Raw genomic sequence first — 6,000 nt, 5'->3', positions numbered from 1 at the left:
TTTGCCTGTTGCTGACTGTCTCTCCCTGTGTGTGTGTAGTTTTGCCTGTTGCTGACTGTCTCTCCGTGTGTGTAGTTTTGCCTGTTGCTGACTATCTCTCAGTGTGTGTGTGTGCATGTGTGTAGTTTTGCCTGTTGCTGACTGTCTCTCCCTGTATGTGTAGTTTTGCCTGTTGCTGACTGTTTCTCCCTGTGTGTAGTTTTGCCTGTTGCTGACTGTCTCTCCCTGTGTGTGTAGTTTTTCCTGTTGCTGACTGTCTCTCCCTGTGTGTGTAGTTTTGCCTGTTGCTGACTGTCTCTCCCGGTGTGTGTGTGTAGTTTTGCCTGTTTCTGGCTGTCTTTCCCTGTGTGTGTGTAGTTTTGCCTGTTGCTGACGTCTCTCCATGTGTGTGTGTGTAGTTTTGTCTGTTGCTGACTGTCTCTCCCTGTGTGTGTGTGTAGTTTTGCCTGTTGCTGGCTGTCTCTCCCTGTGTGTGTGTGTAGGTTTGCCTGTTGCTGACTGTCTCTCCCTGTGTGTGTGTAGTTTTGCCTGTTGCTGACTGTCTCTCCGTGTGTGTAGTTTTGCCTGTTGCTGACTATCTCTCAGTGTGTGTGTGTGCATGTGTGTAGTTTTGCCTGTTGCTGACTGTCTCTCCCTGTATGTGTAGTTTTGCCTGTTGCTGACTGTTTCTCCCTGTGTGTAGTTTTGCCTGTTGCTGACTGTCTCTCCCTGTGTGTGTAGTTTTTCCTGTTGCTGACTGTCTCTCCCTGTGTGTGTAGTTTTGCCTGTTGCTGACTGTCTCTCCCGGTGTGTGTGTGTAGTTTTGCCTGTTTCTGGCTGTCTTTCCCTGTGTGTGTGTAGTTTTGCCTGTTGCTGACGTCTCTCCATGTGTGTGTGTGTAGTTTTGTCTGTTGCTGACTGTCTCTCCCTGTGTGTGTGTAGTTTTACCTGTTGTTGACTGTCTCTCCGTGTGAGTAGTTTTGCCTGTTGCTGACTATCTCTGTGTGTGTGTGTGCGTGTGTGTAGTTTTGCCTGTTGCTGACTGTCTCTCCCTGTGTGTGTCGTTTTGCCTGTTGCTGACTGTCTCTGCCGTGTGTGTAGTTTTGCCTGTTGCTGACTGTTTCTCCCTGTGTGTAGTTTTGCCTGTTGCTGACTGTCTCCCTGTGTGTGAAGTTTTTCCTGTTGCTGATTGTCTCTCCCTGTGTGTGTGTAGTTTTGCCTGTTGCTGACGGTCTCTGTGTGTGTGTATAGTTTTGCCTGTTGCTGACTGTCTCTCCCTGTGTGTGTGTAGTTTTGCCTGTTGCTGACTGTCTCTCCCTGTGTGTGTGTGTGTGTGTGTGTAGTTTTGCCTGTTGCTGACTGTCTCTCCCTGTGTGTGTGTGTAGGTTTGCCTGTTGCTGACTGTCTCTCCATGTGTGTGTTGTTTTGCCTGTTGCTGACTGTCTCTCCGTGTGTGTGTAGGTTTGCCTGTTGCTGACAGTCTCTCCCTGTGTGTGTGTGTGTGTAATTTTGCCTGTTGCTGACTGTCTCTCCCTGTGTGTAGTTTTGCCTGTTGCTGACTGTCTCTCCCTGTGTGTGTGTAGTTTTGCCTGTTGCTGACTGTCTCTCCCGGTGTGTGTGTTGTTTTGCCTGTTGCTGACTGTCTCTCCCTGTGTGTGTGTTGTTTTGTCTGTTGCTGACTGTCTCTCCCGGTGTGTGTGTGTAGTTTTGCCTGTTGCTGACTGTCTCTCCCTGTGTGTGTGTGTGTGTGTGTAGTTTTGCTTGTTGCTGACTGTCTCTCCCGGTGTGTGTGTGTAGTTTTGCCTGTTGCTGGCTGTCTCTCCCTGTGTGTGTGTGTAGGTTTGCCTGTTGCTGACTGTCTCTCCCTGTGTGTGTGTAGTTTTGCCTGTTGCTGACTGTCTCTCCGTGTGTGTAGTTTTGCCTGTTGCTGACTATCTCTCAGTGTGTGTGTGTGCATGTGTGTAGTTTTGCCTGTTGCTGACTGTCTCTCCCTGTGTGTGTGTCGTTTTGCCTGTTGCTGACTGTCTCTCCCGTGTGTGTAGTTTTGCCTGTTGCTGACTGTTTCTCCCTGTGTGTAGTTTTGCCTGTTGCTGACTGTCTCTCCCTGTGTGTGAAGTTTTTCCTGTTGCTGATTGTCTCTCCCTGTGTGTGTGTAGTTTTGCCTGTTGCTGATGGTCTCTGTGTGTGTGTATAGTTTTGCCTGTTGCTGACTGTCTCTCCCTGTGTGTGTGTGTGTAGTTTTGCCTGTTGCTGACTGTCTCTCCCTGTGTGTGTGTGTGTGTGTGTGGTTTTGCCTGTTGCTGACTGTCTCTCCCTGTGTGTGTATGTAGGTTTGCCTGTTGCTGACTGTCTCTCCGTGTGTGTGTTGTTTTGCCTGTTGCTGACTGTCTCTCCGTGTGTGTGTAGGTTTGCCTGTTGCTGACAGTCTCTCCCTGTGTGTGTGTGTAATTTTGCCTGTTGCTGACTGTCTCTCCCTGTGTGTGTAGTTTTGCCTGTTGCTGACTGTCTCTCCCTGTGTGTGTGTAGTTTTGCCTGTTGCTGACTGTCTCTCCCGGTGTGTGTGTGTAGTTTTGCCTGTTGCTGACTGTCTCTCCCTGTGTGTGTGTAGTTTTGTCTGTTGCTGACTGTCTCTCCCGGTGTGTGTGTGTAGTTTTGCCTGTTGCTGACTGTCTCTCCCTGTGTGTGTGTGTGTGTAGTTTTGCTTGTTGCTGACTGTCTCTCCCGGTGTGTGTGTGTAGTTTTGCCTGTTGCTGGCTGTCTCTCCCTGTGTGTGTGTGTAGGTTTGCCTGTTGCTGACTGTCTCTCCCTGTGTGTGTGTAGTTTTGCCTGTTGCTGACTGTCTCTCCGTGTGTGTAGTTTTGCCTGTTGCTGACTATCTCTCAGTGTGTGTGTGTGCATGTGTGTAGTTTTGCCTGTTGCTGACTGTCTCTCCCTGTATGTGTAGTTTTGCCTGTTGCTGACTGTTTCTCCCTGTGTGTAGTTTTGCCTGTTGCTGACTGTCTCTCCCTGTGTGTGTAGTTTTTCCTGTTGCTGACTGTCTCTCCCTGTGTGTGTAGTTTTGCCAGTTGCTGACAGTCTCTCTGTGTGTGTAGTTTTGCCTGTTGCTGACTGTCTCTCCCTGTGTGTGTATTTTTGCCTGTTGCTGACTGTGTCTCCCTGTGTGTGTGTGTAGTTTTGCCTGTTGCTGACTGTCTCTCCCTGTGTGTGTTGTTTTGCCTGTTGCTGACTGTCTCTCCTTGTGTGTGTGTAGGTTTGCCTGTTGCTGACAGTCTCTCCCTGTGTGTGTAGTTTTTCCTGTTGCTGAATGTCTCTCCCTGTGTGTGTAGTTTTGCCAGTTGCTGACTGTCTCTCCCTGTGTGTGTGTAGTTTTGCCTGTTGCTGACTGTCTCTCCCTGTGTGTGTGTGTAGTTTTGCCTGTTGCTGACTGCCTCTCCCGGTGTGTGTGTAGTTTTGCCTGTTGCTGACTGTCTCTCCCTGTGTGTGTGTAGTTTTGCCTGTTGCTGACTGTCTCTCCCTGTGTGTGTAGTTTTGCTGTTGCTGACTGTCTCTCCCTGTGTGTGTGTAGTTTTGCCTGTTGCTGACTGTCTCTCCCTGTGTGTGAGTGTAGTATTGCCTGTTGCTGTCTCTCCCTGTGTGTGTTTGTAGTTTTGCCTGTTGCTGACGGTCTCTCCCTGTGTGTGTGTAGTTTTGCCTGTTGCTGACTGTCTCTCCCTGTGTGTGTAGTTTTGCCTGTTGCTGTCTCTCCCTCTGTGTGTGTGTGTAGTTTTGCCTGTTGCTGACTGTCTCTCCCTGTGTGTGTGTGTGTAGTTTTGCCTGTTGCTGACTGTCTGTCCCTGTGTGTGTGTGTGTAGTTTTGCCTGTTACTGACTGTCTGTCCCTGTGTGTGTGTGTAGTTTTGCCTGTTTCTGACTGTCTCTCCCTGTGTGTGTAGTTTTGCCTGTTGCTGATGGTCTCTCCCTGTGTGTGTAGTTTTGCCTGTTGCTGACTGTCTCTCCCTGTGTGTGTAGTTTTGCCTGTTGCTGACTGTCTCTCCCTGTGTGTGTGTGTGTGTAGTTTTGCCTGTTGCTGACTGTCTGTCCCTGTGTGTGTGTGTGTAGTTTTGCCTGTCTGTCCCTGTGTGTGTGTAGTTTTGCCTGTTGCTGATGGTCTCTCCCTGTGTGTAGTTTTGCCTGTTGCTGACTGTCTCTCCCTGTGTGTGTAGTTTTGCCTGTTGCTGACTGTCTCTCCCTGTGTGTGTGTAGTTTTGCCTGTTGCTGACTGTCTCTCCCTGTGTGTGTAGTTTTGCCTGTTGCTGATGGTCTCTCCCTGTGTGTGTGTAGTTATGCCTGTTGCTGACTGTCTCTCCCGGTGTGTGTGTAGTTTTGCCTGTTGCTGACTGTCTCTCCCTGTGTGTGTAGTTTTGCTGTTGCTGACTGTCTCTCCCTGTGTGTGTGTAGTTTTGCCTGTTGCTGACTGTCTCTCCCTGTGTGTGTGTGTAGTATTGCCTGTTGCTGTCTCTCCCTGTGTGTGTTTGTAGTTTTGCCTGTTGCTGACTGTCTCTCCCTGTGTGTGTGTGTAGTTTTGCCTGTTGCTGACTGTCTCTCCCTGTATGTGTGTAGTTTTGCCTGTTGCTGACTGTCTCTCCCTGTGTGTGTGTGTAGTTTTGCCTGTTGCTGACTGTCTCTCCCTGTGTGTGTGTGTGTAGTTTTGCCTGTTGCTGACGGTCTCTCCCTGTGTGTGTGTGTGTAGTTTTGCCTGTTGCTGATGGTCTCTCCCTGTGTGTGTAGTTTTGCCTGTTGCTGACGGTCTCTCCCTGTGTGTGTGTGTGTAGTTTTGCCTGTTGCTGATGGTCTCTCCCTGTGTGTGTAGTTTTGCCTGTTGCTGATGGTCTCTCCCTGTGTGTGTGTAGTTATGCCTGTTGCTGACTGTCTCTCCCGGTGTGTGTGTAGTTTTGCCTGTTGCTGACTGTCTCTCCCTGTGTGTGTAGTTTTGCTGTTGCTGACTGTCTCTCCCTGTGTGTGTGTAGTTTTGCCTGTTGCTGACTGTCTCTCCCTGTGTGTGTGTGTGTAGTATTGCCTGTTGCTGTCTCTCCCTGTGTGTGTTTGTAGTTTTGCCTGTTGCTGACTGTCTCTCCCTGTGTGTGTAGTTTTGCCTGTTGCTGACTGTCTCTCCCTGTGTGTGTGTAGTTTTGCCTGTTGCTGACTGTCTCTCCCTGTGTGTGTGTGTGTAGTTTTGCCTGTTGCTGACTGTCTCTCCCTGTGTGTGTGTGTGTAGTTTTGCCTGTTGCTGACGGTCTCTCCCTGTGTGTGTGTAGTTTTGCCTGTTGCTGACTGTCTCTCCCTGTGTGTGTGTAGTTTTGCCTGTTGCTGACTGTCTCTCCCTGTGTGTGTGTGTGTAGTTTTGCCTGTTGCTGACGGTCTCTCCCTGTGTGTGTGTAGTTTTGCCTGTTGCTGACTGTCTCTCCCTGTGTGTGTGTGTAGTATTGCCTGTTGCTGTCTCTCCCTGTGTGTGTTTGTAGTTTTGCCTGTTGCTGACTGTCTCTCCCTGTGTGTGTGTGTGTAGTTTTGCCTGTTGCTGACTGTCTCTCCCTGTGTGTGTGTAGTTTTGCCTGTTGCTGACTGTCTCTCCCTGTGTGTGTGTGTAGTTTTGCCTGTTGCTGACTGTCTCTCCCTGTGTGTGTGTGTGTAGTTTTGCCTGTTGCTGACGGTCTCTCCCTGTGTGTGTGTAGTTTTGCCTGTTGCTGACTGTCTCTCCCTGTGTGTGTGTGTAGTTTTGCCTGTTGCTGACTGTCTCTCCCTGTGTGTGTGTGTGTAGTTTTGCCTGTTGCTGACGGTCTCTCCCTGTGTGTGTGTAGTTTTGCCTGTTGCTGACTGCCTCTCCCTGTGTGTGTGTGTGTGTGTAGTTTTGCCTGTTGCTGACTGTCTCTCCCTGTGTGTGTGTGTGTAGTTTTGCCTGTTGCTGACTGTCTCTCCCTGTGTGTGTGTGTGTAGTTTTGCCTGTTGCTGACTGTCTGTCCCTGTGTGTGTGTGTGTAGTTTTGCCT

The sequence above is a fragment of the Chiloscyllium plagiosum genome, unplaced genomic scaffold (assembly GCF_037043375.1).
Source record: "Chiloscyllium plagiosum isolate Xiang-an unplaced genomic scaffold, Cpla_swu_hap1 HiC_scaffold_19, whole genome shotgun sequence".
In the NCBI taxonomy this organism is placed as follows: domain Eukaryota; kingdom Metazoa; phylum Chordata; class Chondrichthyes; order Orectolobiformes; family Hemiscylliidae; genus Chiloscyllium; species Chiloscyllium plagiosum.
This window is presented reverse-complemented; position numbering follows the sequence as displayed.